A 20645-nucleotide genomic window follows, 5' to 3' on the forward strand; every position below is an offset into this window, starting at 1 on the left:
AAAAAATAATGATATACCTAAGAGACCGAAAATAGTAATGAATAACACTTGAATCTAATCCAAAATAAAAATTGTATCGAGAAAAAATAATGATATTATACCTAAGAGAGCGAAAATAGTAACCCATGGAAGGTGTTGAAAGAAGTGAGCAAGAGTAGTCATATTCAAATAAGCTAATTCTAATTTTTGTAAATGTATATATTTATGTTATTTCACTTAAATGTTAGATTAGTAGAAATGTATTTGTATGTAGAATGATGTTATTAGACAAATGGTTTTTGACGAGCTAGTTATAGTTGGCAAGAGGCCGATTTATAGTTGGCAAGAGGCCTATTTATAACCATTTCACGTAGATCACCCATCTCCTCTCCGTCAACCTGTATGTTCTTCCAGAGCATGACATGATCAATGGCTCCATCTTCATTATTCCTCATGTTATTAATTCTGAAATTAATCCCTTTCCTCATGTATCCATCAACTTGAAGAATTGAACATGGTAGAGGTACGTGTTTAGCAACATTAAGGAGTGTATCTACCTAGAAAGAGGTATGTATCTAGTAATTGATTTGAGTGTATCTACATAGCTAGAGGTAGGTATCTAGCTCTTAAAGAGGGGTATCTATCTAGGTAGCTAGAGGTATGTGTTATTTAGCAACATTAAGGAGTGTATCTACCTAGAAAGAGGTACGTATATAGCAACTGGTTCGAGTGTATCTACATAGCTAGATGTAGGTACCTAGCCTAAAAGGGGAAGGGTGAACCCCTTTCCGAGGGGAAAGAGATTAAACGCGGAGGCCGATATCCTATATTTAGGACGGGAAAGGGTTTAGGGTTGGCGCGTTAACAAGAGTATAGTTTGTAATTTTTTTTTCTTTCTTATACCCAACGCAAACACAGTTGGAAATTACTAAGAAAAACACATAGGGGGATTACTAATAATTCCGTATCAAACAATGTCATCCCGTCGCCTCTCCCCCACCAAGTAACTAACAAATGATTGGGATAGAGGGAGTATAAATATAAAACTCCGTTATACTTATTGGTATATTCTAAAATTTAGTACTCTAGCAAATAAAATTCATGTATCATGGTTGAAAAAAGAAATGCAGTAGGGTGGAATCAAGGATATTTGTTTGAAAACAAATGAAATGGTGCTTGGTGCCAACCCTCCTAGCATGACTACATGCCGATAAGATAACAGTAAATGTAACTTCAATTGGCTCTACGTTTTCCTTCAACATATCGTTAAACAATGCAAAAGATTCCTCATCATCACCCTGTATTCCATAACTCCGAATCATAGAACTCCATGTTACAGCATTCTTTACCCCAATCTCATAAAAAACTTTACGCGCGGATATTGCATGACCACACTTTGCATAAAAGTTAACAAGAGCAGTTCCAACACGAGTGTTATTGCGTGATAATCCTTGTTTAATTACAACAGCGTGTAAAGAAGAACCGACTGTAATAGCACTGAGAGAAGCACAAGCAGAGATCACACTGACCAATGTCACTGCATCCGGAGACATGGATTCTAGTGTCATTTGACGGAAGAGTTTGAGAGCTTCAACAGAACATGTAACACCCCGGTTTATGAAGGAGCCTTAGGCAAGACATTCCCTAATAAACCGGACTGTTACCAACTCGGTTTCCCGAGGTAGTGAATAACAAATTAAACTCCAAGGCAAATTATATGAATACTTTAACTTAATTATAACAAAACTTCTTTTACATCAAATTACAAGAATTAACATGAATAAAAGTGAAAGTCTTCTAAATAGTGATCTAGCTACTAAGTCTTCCGATCCGATTGCCTCACGCCCATCCGGCTCCGTCCTATCTCTTAAACCTGTCAAGTCCGCTCGCCAATAATTGGGTCGTCACGGTGTTCACGAATACACACGGGGTCAACCACGAGGTTGAGTAGGGAAAACAATGAAACAACAAAATATGATATGTATGATGCATGCTCCTCCGTCACCTCCATCTCCATCTCAACTCACATCTCATAACTCATAACCCGAACGCCCACCATACCGATCCCCGGTAGACTATATATATCGACCGTAGTCGATCCGCCACTCCTTGTTGAGGACACCAGGGCAAGTCTGCAGAACCCGCCCGGGCCTTATCACAACATCACCATCACCACACCACGTCACCACAACATCCTCCATCTCCAATGCATATGAATGCTCAAAGAATAAACAATGCAATACAATATGTATACCAATGAATGAAATCATGTCAGGTACCAAATTTTGTGATAACACACTCAACACGAACCATTCAGTCGACCATATTATAGCGTAATCAACAACCACGAATCAAGTCACGTTCACAACTTGGTCATATGAAACACAAACAAGTCAACACAATTCAATAACACGATAAGAAGTCAAGTGTATTTCCCTACCTCCAAGTGCCAGCAAATCCAAGCTCACACAAGCAATCAATTATGAACCTTCACATATCCATCACCTACATAACATAATTATATATAATTACCACCTACTCAATCAAATAATCATGCACATAACCTAGACTCACCATAACTTAGTAGGAATATCAACTTAAAGAACAAACACGATTTTTCCTGATTTTCCAACACATGACAGACTCGGAATAAAATACATAACTAATTCCAGAAAAATCAAATTGATACAAGGCCAATTGAATTGGAACCCCATGAGTCTTAGCTACAAATTATATCTAACGTGTTTTTCCCAAATTCCATACTTATCAAGGGTTTCCAGACTGATTTCCAAAAACTGACAGAAACCGTCGCATAAAAAGTATTGATTCATAAAACGAGTTTAAAACATTATTTTTCAGAAATTCCAAATCCTATTATCATCTAGACTATACAAAGATTATGTATGAAGAAGCCTCATAACTGAATCGACATAAAAATTAAGGTTTCAAATCATTTTCCACAACCAAATCAGATTCGCGGACTTTTCAGCGACATGTTAATAAATAAATCACCTAGGACAAACCACAAAGAATTTGACTATGATATTTTATATGCATAAACTAGACATCAAATAAACAGGACTCTCTTTTCAAACTTTTCGAAAAAAACGACTTTAAAAATAGTATAAACAATGGAATGAAATCGACTTACAAACAGGGAATCGAATTAGGTTGGAATCGATGAGCAATCTTCAATCAAATGCAAGGATCGTGTGTGTGTGTGTTGGTGTGCGTCGAAAAGAGGGAGGCGGGTGAGATGAGGGTTGTGTAGTGTTAGGGTAAAAATTAGGTTAAGAATTAGGTAAAAACATGATGTTGGGTGTTGGGTTAAACATGTTATTGGGTAAACTCCAATGGGTCGAGGGTAAATGGGTTAGCTCACATCTCGAATTCCATGTAAACCCGTCTCAATTAACTTACGAAACAACTCGATCTTACGATACAACGCGAGTCAAGTAAAATAACTTAACATAATTATCGTCTAAACAATTACCCGACTTAAATAGTAAAATAAAATACGGAGTATTACGGTTTTCCCCCTTAAAATGAACTTCGTCCCGAAGTTCGCTCATCTATCAAACCTCCAAGCATCACCGTGGGTACCAAAACAGATTTTCTAGTATAAGAACTCAAGAACTAACTTAGGCCCATAAAACAAAATGTTACATTCTACCCTCCTAAAAAGAAAGTTACGTCCCGGAACTTACTTCATGCAAACATATCACCACGAATCATTCCATCATCCTACTACCGTTGTTCACCTCGACCTATTAGAGCACCATACCAGTAGTTTAACTACACGCTTCTCTTACACATCAACCAACTAACAGAAGTAAGAACACAACATAGAGAACTCATTTGCATGGGTACACCCAACGAAACATCAACTTAATCAAACCACAATCTATAAACAAGTGCAACATAACATTAAGATTTTACAATCCTACCCAACTAAAAACATGGTTACGTCCTCGTAACCTCTTTTCAACTTTCATATACGTATGCAACAAAATCTTTGTCAACAACATGTAACAGAAAAGAACACATGATAAGAGACTGCGCCTTAACATTAAAGTCGAAAACAAGGTTTTATTATGGAATTAACTGATTGTCAACAAGTAACACTTATTACTTAGCTCATGCTTAACTTAAAAACACAACATCAAACTAAAAGAACAATAAGAAAGGAGCTAAAGGTTTACACGGTTTCATAACAGATCGATCATGGTGTTACTAGCTCTAACCTAACGAGTCGGTCGTGCTTACTCTGATTCTGGTGACTTCTATGTCATTCCCTTCCTGGTTCACCTCTTCCCCAAAGTCTGGTTTGGATGGTTCAGTCGTACTTTCGGCATCAGGTACATTAGCATAAAATTCGTATCTCAGGTCGCCTGATATAAAGTCAAAGGTATGCTCGGGCGGGTAATTGGCCCCTTGTGATAAGTGGGGTCACGGCATAACCTCATGCAATGGGTGGACAACTCTCTCATATAGAAGTGTTTTCTTTGTCCCTTAGTATGCCAGTCGGGGATAGTATCAATAAGGGTATACGCTCTTAAGCGAGTATTAGTTAAGTACTCGGGGTGCCCATTATGGCCATACTTGTCCATGGCAAAGACAAAGTTTCTCACAATGCTCATTGAAGTCGGTATCAAGTGACATGTAACGAGTCTCGCGGGTGTACATTGTAGGGATCCATCCTACAGAGTTGAAAGCTAAACAAATTAGGACACAAGGGTGATACCGTAGAAGGTGTTAAGATACAGGATTCATTCACGTGGTTTAAGTGTGCGAAAGTTATATAACAAGTTTTCAGAGTAGCTGTTGTAGTACCAGGGTTTTGGTCAACTCAAGATTATCACAGTTCGCATTATCTACTAGAGAACAACAACCTTAGAAAGATCAACCATAAGGATATACATATACCAGCATACAATTTTAACATTGACCCCACCAAATTCCTCTCTCAAGTCAAAACTATTACTAATTCCGAACAATTGATCCATATGCGCATTCATTCCGCCCTACCACTAACAATCACCAGGAGTATTAAAACATGCTGCACATACGCACTACTTAAACACTTTGAAACCACAGAAAACATAACATGTAATCAAAACCATTTGACTCATCAGCTATGCAACACGAATTAGTCAGTTTGCATGATGTAAATTCTGAAAACATATTTCCCAATAAAAGTAACAACATATGATCCATGACAACAACAACATTACTTCCATATCACACATGTGTTTAACATTTTAGCAACCTTATCGTTCAATTGTGTCCAGCAACGTAGTATAACTCATTTTCAGCAAAACAAAAGATATCGCATAATTAGCTTAAACATACACATTTGCCTTCATATACTTTGTAGGACATTATCTATGATAAAAGATTAGCAACTTGAACAACTTCTCTGATTTGCACAATTTGAATAATTAGGCAACTCGTAGGCTCAACTAATTGTATCTATAACGACTATCATTTAAACCAACGCATATCATGTGAATCATAAAAGGGTTATTCCATCATAATTGGCCAACATAGGCGACGTAAGAAAATTTCCGTCAAAATAATCACCTTAGCATTTCGTGACAATACAACTATGAACATATCCAATAAGGAACAACGACACTATTTTATTATCATATCATAAGTTTAGGTTCAACTGAATAAATTAATGCAATGAAAGTAATAAGTATAACTATAGGCACAGAGACTCACATAAAAGACATTAGAACCCGGATGACATCGTACATGTGAACATTTAGACATACTCATTACTATCATCCATGTGTAAACATTTAAACATAATTATTATAAATATTCACGCGAGTATATTAGAACAGTCAAGTTAACATTTAACGCCACCAACTTTACCAAGATATGACAATATAGTTTTATATTTATATATATCCGACCACTATACAAGTATGATGAACACACCAGAGATATTACAACATGCCAAACATATATAAAATATGCAACAACTGGACTCGTATAAAATATTTCACCCTCGATTAAGGATCAGATTAAGCTATTCAATTTCACTCATACTATCATGCCAACAATGTTATAAACTAAACTTTAATTTTTTTTTATCACTTGTTAAGATACATAACCAATGAATATGTGTGCTACTATCATCTTATAAGGACACTATAATTTCACATTAATAAGGCTCATGAAATAATCGAACAACTGTATGAAAACTCAACATAGAATTCACATTTTAAAAGTTATGATTCACGTGGTAACTTCCGAAAATCACGAATAAATAACCGTTCAACGAAAACTTGAGTTATATTACATTTTTATAACATACAGAGAGTTAATAATTCGTGAGAAAAAGAATGAGGTCCAAAGCTCAAGAATTCAATTTTTAAAGGATTTTACAACTCAGTTGGTCCAAACAAGTATGTGACAGCAATTGGTCCGAAACTTGGGTCAGTTTGCAAAACTTACCATTTAATATAGAGATATCAAGAATTTTCGTGGCTTATCAATTTGAAAACATATGCGAATCTTCGGATCGATGGAGTTGGAATTATGCAAAAATTATTAATACAATTTAAATGAGGATTTTTACAAAATCGTTGGTCAAAACATCACTGCACAGGAACTTCCTGACCACAGCCCACTAAAATATTTATTACTCCTAATCCGTATATCCTATAAGCATGAAACCAACGCCAAATGAACACTAACTCACGAGGCTATCTCTCAGAAAATTTTCATCCATAGGCGACAAACAGAAAACGAATAGCAGTAAGATCAATTAGAGAGTAAAATCAAACAAAACGTGTTTCAGCACTAGGTCATTCATTTACTATGTTCCAAGCTCTTACAACCACACTATCGATACTAACCCATCCTAACTTAAATCTCACACTTTGTACTTACGTAAACATCTATCCCATAGCATCCCTAAGCATCTCGATATACTCCTTACATCTAAATCACGATTATTGCTATGACTAGAACATGCAATTCAATAGTGTTTCTCATTACTATCACAATACTATACTAGCATGGCTTCGGGATCACATAACCGCATATCACGAGACATAATAGCACTATCAACACGTCATTCGACATCCATCCAGATAAATATCATCAATTCGCAATTATTTTCACGCTCACGATTACCACAATCCAACAATTATCAACTTTGAACACGAAAATTTTAATTCTCATCTCCACAACATCACATGATCAGGCCATCATTCATACAAAATACTTACCGTAACGTTGTCCTGCAGCATGGTTAGAATATATGGGTCTCAAGGTGTACATCCACTCGATTATATCCAAGGTTTTCCTTCTAACTACCCCATTCACTCAATTTCTCTCGGGTTACCTGGTTCAAAACTGAGAGGGCAAAAGAGCACGCATTAAGGGCGCCTTCTTAACCGCACCGTGAGCTCCTAGCGATTTATTCCTGGGGTTCATTTTATTTAGACACATCCTACGTTCATTAGGTTCATTGGTTTAGGCCTGAGGATCGTTCGCTCTGATACCACTTTGTAACACCCCGGTTTATGAAGGAGCCTTAGGCAAGACATTCCCTAATAAACCGGACTGTTACCAACTCGGTTTCCCGAGGTAGTGAATAACAAATTAAACTCCAAGGCAAATTATATGAATACTTTAACTTAATTATAACAAAACTTCTTTTACATCAAATTACAAGAATTAACATGAATAAAAGTGAAAGTCTTCTAAATAGTGATCTAGCTACTAAGTCTTCCGATCCAGTGCCTCACGCCCATCCAGCTCCCGTCCTATCTCTTAAACCTGTCAAGTCTGCTCGCCAATAATTGGGTCGTCACAGGTGTTCACGAATACACAGGGTCAACCACGAGGTTGAGTAGGGAAAACAATGAAACAACAAAATATGATATGTATGATGCATGCTCCTCCGTCACCTCCATCTCCATCTCAACTCACATCTCATAACTCATAACCCGAACGCCCTTGACCATACCGATCCCGGTAGACTATATATATCGACCGTAGTCGATCCGCCACTCGCTTGTTGAGGACACCAGGGCAAGTCTGCAGAACCCGCCTGGGCCTTATCACAACATCACCATCACCACACCACGTCACCACAACATCCTCCATCTCCAATGCATATGAATGCTCGTGATAAACAATGCAATACAATATGTATACCAATGAATGAAATCATGTCGGTACCAAATTTTGTGATAACACACTCAACACGAACCATTGATCGACCATATTATAGCGTAATCAACAACCACGAATCAAGTCACGTTCACAACTTGGTCATATGAAACACAAACAAGTCAACACAATTCAATAACACGATAAGAAGTCAAGTGTATTTCCCTACCTCCAAGTGCCAGCAAATCCAAGCTCACACAAGCAATCAATTATGAACCTTCACATATCCATCACCTACATAACATAATTATATATAATTACCACCTACTCAATCAAATAATCATGCACATAACCTAGACTCACCATAACTTAGTAGGAATATCAACTTAAAGAACAAACACGATTTTTCCTGATTTTCCAACACATGACAGACTCGGAATAAAATACATAACTAATTCCAGAAAAATCAAATTGATACAAGGCCAATTGAATTGGAACCCCATGAGTCTTAGCTACAAATTATATCTAACGTGTTTTTCCCAAATTCCATACTTATCAAGGGTTTCCAGACTGATTTCCAAAACCTGACAGAAACCGTCGCATAAAAAGTATTGATTCATAAAACGAGTTTAAAACATTATTTTTCAGAAATTCCAAATCCTATTATCATCTAGACTATACAAAGATTATGTATGAAGAAGCCTCATAACTGAATCGACATAAAAATTAAGGTTTCAAATCATTTTCCACAACCAAATCAGATTCGCGGACTTTTCAGCGACATGTTAATAAATAAATCACCTAGGACAAACCACAAAGAATTTGACTATGATATTTTATATGCATAAACTAGACATCAAATAAACAGGACTCTCTTTTCAAACTTTTCGAAAAAAACGACTTTAAAAATAGTATAAACAATGGAATGAAATCGACTTACAAACAGGGAATCGAATTAGGTTGGAATCGATGAGCAATCTTCAATCAAATGCAAGGATCGTGTGTGTGTGTGTTGGTGTGCGTCGAAAAGAGGGAGGCGGGTGAGATGAGGGTTGTGTAGTGTTAGGGTAAAAATTAGGTTAAGAATTAGGTAAAAACATGATGTTGGGTGTTGGGTTAAACATGTTATTGGGTAAACTCCAATGGGTCGAGGGTAAATGGGTTAGCTCACATCTCGAATTCCATGTAAACCCGTCTCAATTAACTTACGAAACAACTCGATCTTACGATACAACGCGAGTCAAGTAAAATAACTTAACATAATTATCGTCTAAACAATTACCCGACTTAAATAGTAAAATAAAATACGGAGTATTACAGAACATCTTAATATGATTTCAGAAAAACTACTATTGTATACCAACACCGTATATGTTAATCACAACAACAACAAACAATCTCCTAACCAAATTACTAAACCAAAAGCAAGATCCTTATTATTATTATTCACATTATTATTGCTACTTCCAACAAAATCCAATCACAAATGCACAAGTAACACATAAACAACAAAGTAGCAAAATTTACAACAACAACAACAAACATTCTAAAGCTTTCTAAGCAAAAATCCAATCACAGATTCAGAAGTAACATATAAACAACAAAATAGAAAAAATTAGGGTTAGGAATTTAAGAAAACATACATCAATCAACCAAGAAAGAGACCCCGTCACCGTCAATCAAACGTCGTCATCGGAGAGTCGTCGGATAGCGGTGGGTGTTGGTGATTAGAGAGTCGATGTATCAGTGTTAGTAAGAGTAAGGGGAGTGTCGAATGGGGTTTGGGTTTTGTTTGATGTAATAAAGGGCGTGTAATCTAGGCCGTTGGTTTTTTTATCTGAACGGTTCTTCTTGAGTTCGTAGGTTCGCACCCTATTTTGGTTCGCACGAGATCCTAATTCTATATATATATATATATATATATATATATATATATATATATATATATATATATATATATATATATATATATATATATATAGAGAGAGAGAGAGAGAGAGAGAGAGAGAGAGAGAGAGAGAGAGAGAGAGAGAGAGAGAGTGTAATACCCCGTATTTTAGCCTCGGTCAACGATAGTCAAACCTTGTTTTATACGCGTTTTTTTTCAAACGGATGTGTATAAAGTATTTTACGTAAACTGTTACTATTTTATAAATCGTTATCCTACGATTATTTCGTATTTCATAATCATTTTATATCTGACGATTATTTCATAAAATGACATTTCATTCGTATTTCTTTAATTTTGATAATATATTATAATTAAATATATTTCATATTTATATTTATTTCTCAATTATACTTGTTTTATTATTTAAGTCATAATTATATTTAAATCCTAATTTTTGTATATTTTATGTTAGTTCTAATAAAATTATATTCTCATAATTAATTTAATTAGTATAAATAAATTATATGTACTCGTTTATTTTAAGTTACGAGTCGAGGACGGGAAATAGAGGTCAATTACCTAGAGATGCGTGACGGACTTTTAGTGATGGGCTTGGACTTGGATGGTGGTAGCAATGAACCGTGTAACACAACCATAGGCCCGTTAACCCATCAACACACTACACGTCATACAACCCTAATTCACCTATCCATCGACATTCACAAAGTTGTAACCTTCGACATTCACATTGGAAACCCTACTCCTCTATCACCTCATCCGCCTCCCCTAAACCAAACTAAACAAGAACCCTAATCTATGGTGACAACCGTGAAAAGAAGAGAAGAGATTTAGAAGACGGAAGAACAATTAGCGATACAAGGTAAGACCGTCTCACAATTTAATGTATTGATTTTGTAACTAATATAACTCGTAAACTAGACGACCATATGACGAACTAAGACCATCACCTTGACCGTGGGACACCAGGGATTGACCGGACCCACTTTTGACCACCTTTGACCGACGGTAAGGGGTTGTTTTTCGGGTGTTTATCTTTGGTGGTTCGAAGGGGTTGTAATATGGTTTTACACGGGTTTTGACCCTTTAATGAGCACGCCTTGACCTGGGGTTGGTAGGATGGTTCCTGGGTTATGAGTCGACCACCATGGGTTGGGATGGGTGGTCGGAATTTCTGTTTTGCACGGTGGTTGCCGGAAAACACGCGATAGGGCTTAGTAGTTGCTGAACACGTTGGCACTGCTTTATACACAATTACTTGACTTGTTAGACTCGAATTGGGGTTGGCCGTGTTCCTGGTGGTTAGTTGACCACTTTGGGATGGTCGTTGGTGGTGGTTTGTGCGGTTGGTGGCCGGAGGAACGAGAAACAGAGGAAAACAGGGGAAGGGGTATGCGTGTGTGCTGCCGTCGTTGTTGGGTGTTTCTGGTGGCGGTTAGATGGGTCGAGGGGAGTGTGGGGCTGCCTCTGGGATCCCCGTGGACCATTGGTGGCAGTGGTGGTGGTCAGAGGTGGTGTAGGTTTGTGTGGAGGTCGGTAATGGGTTGTTTTAGCGGCGGGTTGAAGATGGAGTTTATGTGCGTGTGTGTAGGGTAGCTAGGGCATGAATTTGGAGGCTGTAGGGGACGGTTGGGATGATGGTTGGAGGTCGTCGGGGGTCGTGGTGTTGCGGGCTGTTGGTGGCGGGCTTCGGTGGTATGAGTGGTGGTCTGTGGTGTGGGAATGGTCGAGGTTAAAGGGGTTGGTTGAACACGGTTTCAATCGTGTATGGGGTTTTGTTGTTGCGGGGATATGACGTGGTTTGATTAGTGGGTTTACAATAGTTTTTAATTGTTTATATAATTAGAGACGGGTTTTGAGTCGGGTTGGTTAAAATGGAAAACTGCTATATCGGGGAAGTTTCCATTTAAGGAAACTTTCCATGTTAGGAAGTTTCTATTTTTAGTAACCTTCTATTTTGGGAACGGGAATAGTTAAGTAATCCCTTATCATTTATTTGTCTTTCAGAGGGCGAATTTGTTGTGGAATATTATTGAGCATCTGTCCATTTGACTGCAGTACCGAGGTAGGGAAATACACTTGACTTATTATCGTTGTTGTTGAATTGTGTTGACTTGATTCATGGTTGTTGATTTACGTTATGATTCATATACGGGAAGGTGATTGACTGAATTGATCGTATTGAGTATGACATCACAACATCGAGTAATCGGCATGATTTTATGATTTATCAGTTCAATGATATATATATATTGTGTTGCATTAATTTCTTTTGAGCATTCATATGCATTGGAGATGGAGGATGTTGTGGTGATGTGGTGTGGTGATGATGATGTTGTGATAAGGCCCAGGCGGGTTCTGCAGGACTTGCCCTGGTGTCCTCAGCTGCGAGTTGGCAGATCGGCTACGGTCGATATATATAGTCTACCGGGGATCGGTATGGCTGGGCGTTCCGGGTTATGTGTTATGAGATATGAGTTGAGATGGAGATGGAGGTGACGGAGGAGCATGCATATCATATTTTGTTGTTTCATTGTTTTCCCTACTCAACCTCGTGGTTGACCCTGTGTATTCGTGAACACCTGTGATGACCCGAATATTGGCGAGCAGACTTGACAGGTTTAAGAGATAGAATGGGAGCTTGGTGGGCGTGAGACACTGGATCAGAAGACTTAGTAGCTAGATCATCATCTAGAAGACTTTCACTTTTATTTATGTTAGTTCTTGTAATTTGACGTAAAAGAGGTTTTGTAATAATTAAGTTAAAGTAATTATATAATTTTGCTTTGGAGTTTTATTTGTTATTCACTACCTCGGGAAACCGAGATGGTAACAGTCCGGTTTATTAGGGAATGTCTTGCTAAAGGCTCCTTCATAAACCGGGGTGTTACAAAGTGGTATCAGAGCGAACGATCCTCAGGCCTAAAAACAAATGAACAAAAATAATGAACATAGGAAGAGTCAAATAAAATGAACCCAGGCTAGTAACTGTTAGGAGCCCCAGGATTGGAATGAGTTAGGGGCCCCCTCAAACCAAGCCACTGGCCCTTTCAGTCTAACCTGGTAAACCTTGAGTGATGCAGAGAGTGGGTAGTAACAAAATAAAGGATCAGACCTTGCCTATATTATACTAACAGTTTTGCAGGAGCGGAATGAGGTAAGTAATGATGTGATACATGGTTAAAGATGTGCAATGAAAGAATATGGTTGATATTGGCATGCTGACTTATTTGAATAATTGAGTGAAATTTTAGTGTATGGATGACATGAGTTGTGAATTATGAATTATATGATGATATGCATGCGGCTTTCTGATCCCTGAATCCTTAGGTAGAGATATAATATAATGATATGTTTAATGAGTTGATCATAGAGGCACCATAAGCTATAGCTACCTAAGAGGTTAGATGTAGGAGGGATATGACCATGATTGACTGGAATGGTTAGTAGAGCCAACCAGGCTATGTTGTTACAGGATGAAGAATCAAGTTAAGTCCTATGTGTAAAGCTAGTAGACCGAATCGGGTGTCGTGTCCGTTGATAATTGTTTTGCTGTTATTCTAAGTGTGTATATACTTCTTGTTGAATGTCCTATTCTTTGCAAGAGTTTACTGTTTTGCTTACCAGGCAAATGTGATCGAATTTTGAGATTTATGTTTTTTTTTTCTAATTGCCTTAGCAATCCATGTCTAGTGGTATGTGGAATGTGTTGCCCTAAGCCATGAATGTTATATAGTTGTGTGTTGAAAATTTCATGCCAATTTTTACGTCTAAGTATATACATTTAATTTAGTTATAAGGTTAGTATTCAATAAGTGACACCTTAGTGATTTCTAGGATATATTTTCGTATTTAAATAAGTTGTGATTGTTACGATGAGAAACTAATGCATTGTCTATACATACATGATTATTGAGTTATTTAGTTGATTTTATTTTCGGTTTCGCAATCTTTACCGTTTTCTAGATGGCAATTACATGTATATGGTGCAACGTGATTTCTATGCTTCAAATGATATGTAACATGTGTTGGAGGAAGAATGGTTGTGTGATAATGTGAAGTAATTTAAAGGAACCAAGAATTTTAATAAATTCCGGAATGTTACCTCGTTTGTACAGGCTGCCATCTAAAATGTGTTCTCTATATGATGGTGAAAATTTTATGTGTGATAACATTCTGATTTAGCTTTTCAATGCTTTTAGTTTCATGCTAATATGAATTATATTTTGAGAGAAATAAATATTTTAGTTGACAGTGGTCAGATTGTTACTGCACAGTTCTGTTTCGACCCATGTTTTTGAGAAAGAAACCATTTAAAACGTGTTTATTGTATACGCATAATTCCAACTCTACTGTTTAGAATGTTCATTCACGTTTTCAAAATGATAAGCCACGTAAAATCTTAACGAGTCGTTATTTAATAGTGATTTTTGCAAGTTGCCCAATTTTTGTCTAATTCTTTGTAAAGTTTTTGTTCGACCAACTGAGTTGTAAAATTTCTTATAAATAAATTCCTTAAGCTTTGCAATTGATTCTCTTTCCTATGATTAGTTAATTCATTATTTTTTTCCAAAAAAAAAAAAAAAAAAAAAAAACGATAATAGCTCGCAAAATAGCTAAGCGGTTATTTAATTATGAATTTTGAAGGTTGTTGCATGATGTTTGATTGTTGAAATTGTAAGTTATGTGAGTTCCATATAAAAGTTTAATCAAATATGAATTATGTGATGTAACCATGTAATACTCGATATGAATTCGTAGCATGAACGGTAGGCATATGATATGAGTATGAACCTTGTTATATGATAATACAATCTTATTTGTTTCGGTGAGTTTTATGTAAAGTAGTCTCAATTATACAAACGCTATTACATTGCTTGAACTTTGCCTAGTGTCTTTCTCTAAACCAGATTTGCAGAAATATGGATTTTACTTCTATGATATGATTACTGATATGAAATATTTTAATTCGTCAAGTATGAACTATGAGTTAGTTGATTGTCTACATTGATGTAAATGTGTTAATTTGGTGTCAAAGCATCCAAGTATTTGTTACCTTGATTTTGTGTAATGCGTAGCATGAAATTGACAAGTGTGTTTTGTTGCTCGAAAAGTCGGATGCTAGTTGCCAGTATAGAGTAATTAGCTTATCAGATGATTTGTGTCTATTGTTTCAGTAATCTTCTTGAACATTGGATGTGGAATTTTATAATGGGGTTACGAGGACGTAACCATGTTTCTAGTCGGGTAGGATTGTAAAATCTTAATGTTTATATTGCACTTGTTTGTCGATTGTAGTTTTGATCAAGTTGATGTTTCGTTGTGGGGTACCTATGCAAATGAGTTCTATATGTTTTGTTCCTACTTCCGTTAGTTGGTTGATGTGTAAAAGGAGAGTGTAGTTAAACTATTGATATTGAGATTGAGATTGGCCACTAGTATTGAGTTGTGGGGCCTTTGTGCCGAGTTACGTTTACGGTCCAGTGTGACCATGGTTATTGAGTTACTTGAGTTTGAGATCGGAATTTAGATGGAAGATGACGGTGTTCTCAGATGATTATTTAGTTGTTATACGTTTGTGTTCTCAGGTAGTTATTAGTTATAGTTAGTTGGGTTAAGTGAAGATGAGTTAAACTTCGGGACGAAGTTTATTTTTAGGAGGGCAGAATGTAACATTTCGTGTCTGTTATGTTTAATTGATGTGTCAAAAGTGTGTGTTAAGCGTGTTAAAAATGCGTGACGTCCGTATGTACGATATACAATACCCTTCTGATGTTTGAGTGCGGGAGCGAACTTCGGGACGAAGTTCATTTTAAGGAGGGAAGACTGTAATACCCCGTATTTTAGCCTCGGTCAACGATAGTCAAACCTTGTTTTATACGCGTTTTTTTCAAACGGATGTGTATAAAGTATTTTACGTAAATCACATTACTATTTTATAAATCGTAATCCTACGATTATTTCGTATTTCATAATCATTTTATATCTGACGATTATTTCATAAAATGACATTTCATTCGTATTTCTTTAATTTTGATAATATATTATAATTAAATATATTTCATATTTATATTTATTTCTCAATTATACTTGTTTTATTATTTAAGTCATAATTATATTTAAATCCTAATTTTTATATATTTTATGTTAGTTCTAATAAAATTATATTCTCATAATTAATTTAATTAGTATAAATAAATTATATGTACTCGTTTATTTTAAGTTACGAGTCGAGGACGGGAAATAGAGGTCAATTACCTAGAGATGCGTGACGGACTTTTAGTGATGGGCTTGGACTTGGATGGTGGTAGCAATGAACCGTGTAACACAACCATAGGCCCGTTAACCCATCAACACACTACACGTCATACAACCCTAATTCACCTATCCATCGACATTCACAAAGTTGTAACCTTCGACATTCACATTGGAAACCCTACTCCTCTATCACCTCATCCGCCTCCCCTAAACCAAACTAAACAAGAACCCTAATCTATGGTGACAACCGTGAAAAGAAGAGAAGAGATTTAGAAGACGGAAGAACAATTAGCGATACAAGGTAAGACCGTCTCACAATTTAATGTATTGATTTTGTAACTAATATAACTCGTAAACTAGACGACCATATGACGAACTAAGACCATCACCTTGACCGTGGGACACCAGGGATTGACCGAACCCACTTTTGACCAACTTTGACCTACGGTAAGGGGTTGTTTTCTGGGTGTTTATGCTGGTGGTTCGAAGGGGTTGTAATATGGTTTTACACGGGTTTTGACCCTTTAATGAGCACGCCTTGACCTGGGGTTGGTAGGGTGGTTCCTGGGTTATGAGTAGACCACCATGGGTTGGGATGGGTGGTCGGAATTTCTGTTTTGCACGGTGGTTGCCGGAAAACACGCGATAGGGCTTAGTAGTTGCTGAACACGTTGGCACTGCTTTATACACAATTACTTGACTCGTTAGACTCGAATTGGGGTTGGCCGTGTTCCTGGTGGTTAGTCGACCACTTTGGGATGGTCGTTGGTGGTGGTTTGTGCGGTTGGTGGCCGGAGGAACGAGAAACAGGGGAAAACAGGGGAAGGGGTATGCGTGTGTGCTGCCGTCGTTGTTGGGTGTTTCTGGTGGCGGTTAGATGGGTCGAGGGGAGTGTGGGGCTGCCTCTGGGATCCCCGTGGACCATTGGTGGAAGTGGTGGTGGTCAGAGGTGGTGTAGGTTTGTGTGGAGGTCGGTAATGGGTTGTTTTAGCGGCGGGTTGAAGAGGGAGTTTGTGTGCGTGTGTGTAGGGTAGCTAGGGCGTGAATTTGGAGGCTGTAGGGGACGGTTTGGATGGTGGTTGGAGGTTGTCGGGGGTCGTGGTGTTGCGGGCTGTTGGTGGCGGGCTTCGGTGGTATGAATGGTGGTCTGTGGTGTGGGAATGGTCGAGGTTAAAGGGGTTGGTTGAACACGGTTTCAATCGTGTATGAGGTTTTGTTGTTGCGTGGATATGACGTGGTTTGATTAGTGGGTTTACAATAGTTTTTAATTGTTTATATAATTAGAGACGGGTTTTGAGTCGGGTTGGTTAAAATGGAAAACTGCTATATCGGGGAAGTTTCCATTTAAGGAAACTTTCCATGTTAGGAAGTTTCTATTTTTAGTAACCTTCTATTTTGGGAACGGGAATAGTTAAGTAATCCCTTATCATTTATTTGTCTTTCAGAGGGCGAATTTGTTGTGGAATATTATTGAGCATCAGTTCATTTGACTGCAGTACCGAGGTAGGGAAATACACTTGACTTATTATCGTTGTTGTTGAATTGTGTTGACTTGATTCATGGTTGTTGATTTACGTTATGATTCATATACGGGAAGGTGATTGACTGAATTGATCGTATTGAGTATGACATCACAACATCGAGTAATCGGCATGATTTTATGATTTATCAGTTCAATGATATATATATATATTGTGTTGCATTAATTTCTTTTGAGCATTCATATGCATTGGAGATGGAGGATGTTGTGGTGATGTGGTGTGGTGATGATGATGTTGTGATAAGGCCCAGGCGGGTTCTGCAGGACTTGCCCTGGTGTCCTCAGCTGCGAGCTGGCAGATCGGCTACGGTCGATATATATAGTCTACCGGGGATCGGTATGGCCTGGGCGTTCCGGGTTATGTGTTATGAGATATGAGTTGAGATGGAGATGGAGGTGACGGAGGAGCATGCATATCATATTTTGTTGTTTCATTGTTTTCCCTACTCAACCTCGTGGTTGACCCTGTGTATTCGTGAACACCTGTGATGACCCGAATATTGGCGAGCAGACTTGACAGGTTTAAGAGATAGAATGGGAGCTTGGTGGGCGTGAGACACTGGATCAGAAGACTTAGTAGCTAGATCATCATCTAGAAGACTTTCACTTTTATTTATGTTAGTTCTTGTAATTTGACGTAAAAGAGGTTTTGTAATAATTAAGTTAAAGTAATTATATAATTTTGCCTTGGAGTTTTATTTGTTATTCACTACCTCGGGAAACCGAGATGGTAACCGTCCGGTTTATTAGGGAATGTCTTGCTAAAGGCTCCTTCATAAACCGGGGTGTTACAAAGTGGTATCAGAGCGAACGATCCTCAGGCCTAAAAACAAATGAACAAAAATAATGAACATAAGAAGAAAGAGAAGGGTTCTAGTAAGGCCCTCATATCATATGAGTCCCTAAGTCCTTATAAGGGCCTTTGGATGGAAGGGATGGAGGGATGAGATTACATCTCATTGAAGGGTCACAAATCTCCCTCCCTAATCCTTGTATAACTCCTTCTAATCTTGTATAACTCCTTCCTTATTCTATCCTCCCTACTCAATTCCTCATTATTCAGTTTCTCACATTTCTCTCATCCCTCATTCTCTCTCATTTTGTTCCTCTCATCCTCTCAAAAAAAAACATATAAAAAAAAACCATATCATCATCGACACCCACCTCCTCCCTCACTAACCACCAACCCGACACCCGCCACTCGCCACCAGCCCACAACCGCACCACCGCCTCCGGCCGCCCCACGACAACAGCAACAATACCACCAGCCGACCTCCCTCTTCTACTTAGATCTCTTTTTTTTTTTTTTTTTTTTTTCTTTTCAAATCTTATTTATTGTTATTATTGTAGTATGATCTGTGTTATGTTTTGATTTTTTTGTTTTTTATTGTTATTGTTTTTTGTTTTTTGTTTTTTGTTTTTTTTGTTATTGTTAAATTAAGGGATGGTTGGTGATGGAGATATTGTTGCTGTTGGTGTTTGTCGTTTTTTTTTTTTAATTTATTTATTTACTTTACTTGTTATTGTTAAATCTTATTGTTATTGTTATTGTTATTGTTAAATCTTATTTATTGTTATTATTGTAGTATGATTTGTGTTATGTTTTGATTTTTTTTTGTTTTTTGTTGTTATTGTTATTTGTTATTGTTTTTTTTGTTATTGTTAAATTAAGGGATGGTTGGTGATGGAGATATTGTTGCTGTCGGTGTTCGTCGTTTTTTTTTTTTCAGATTTACTTTACTTGTTATTGTTAAATCTTATTGTTATTGTTAAATCTTATTTATTGTCATTATTGTAGTGTGATTTGTGTTATGTTTTGATTTTTTTGTTGTTATTGTTATTTTTTTGTTGTTATTGTTAAATTAAGTAATGGTTGGTGATGGAGATGTTGTTGCTTTTTTTTTTTTTTTTTTTTTTTTTTTTTTTTTTGTTAAATCTTATGTATTGTTATTATTGTAGTATGATTTATTTGGTTTTCATAAAAGTTACCATATTTACGACTAAAGTTATACCCTTAGAACAGTAAAGTTATACTATTTACGACTAGAGTTATACCCTTGAAACATTAAAGTTACACTATTTACGACTAAAGTTATACCCTTCAAATATTACTCATTACGACTAAAGTTATACCCTTGAACTAGACTAAAAAATGAGTTGGTGTTCCAAATACGATTGCTTGTGATTTAAAATCTTGTCTTGTTTTTTTTTTTCCAAATATGTCTTATTTTACATTTTGATATTTAGAAAATGGCTTTTTTTTTTCCAGATCTAGTATTGTTGGTGAAAAGTTAGTATTGCTGGTATTTAGGATTTCGGTTATATATTGGACTAAAGTTATAAGTTTGTTGGATTAAAGTTATACGATTTTGGACTAAAGTTATACGATTTTGGACAAAAGTTACACGCTTTTGGATTAAAGTTATACAAAAAATTGACTAAAGTTATACAAAAAATTGACTACAGTTATACAAAATGGACTAAAGTTATACAAAAATGGACTAAAGTTATACAAATATGGACTAAAGTTATACAAATATGGACTAAATTTATACAAAAAGTACTTATATAAATTCCAATTAATTTATCGAAAATGGACTAAAGTTATACAAAAATGGACTAAAGTTATACAAAAAATGTGCTAAAGTTATATAAATAAGGAGTAAAGTTATACAAAAATAGGCTAAGGTTATACAAAAATTGACTAAAGATATACAAAAATTGACTAAAGTCATTGAAATTATACACATTTCTACTGGAGTTATACATTCCTTGAGTAGAAGTTATTCATATCGTTACTAGAGTTATACATTCATTGAGTAG

At 36.6% G+C, this 20645-nt stretch overlaps 1 long non-coding RNA gene across 1 annotated transcript; it reads right to left on the reverse strand.

Moving 5' to 3' along the window:
- Positions 1–7668: 7668 nt before the first annotated feature.
- On the reverse strand, positions 7669–9290 carry LOC141598261 (uncharacterized). Its single transcript, XR_012523379.1, has 3 exons — positions 9056–9290; positions 8345–8409; positions 7669–7788 (listed from the first exon to the last, which is right to left on the reverse strand). It is a non-coding gene; the product is annotated as an uncharacterized LOC141598261 (long non-coding RNA).
- Between the last annotated feature and the right edge of the window lie 11355 nt (positions 9291–20645).

This window comes from Silene latifolia, chromosome 9 (genome assembly GCF_048544455.1).
Source record: "Silene latifolia isolate original U9 population chromosome 9, ASM4854445v1, whole genome shotgun sequence".
NCBI lineage: Eukaryota > Viridiplantae > Streptophyta > Magnoliopsida > Caryophyllales > Caryophyllaceae > Silene > Silene latifolia.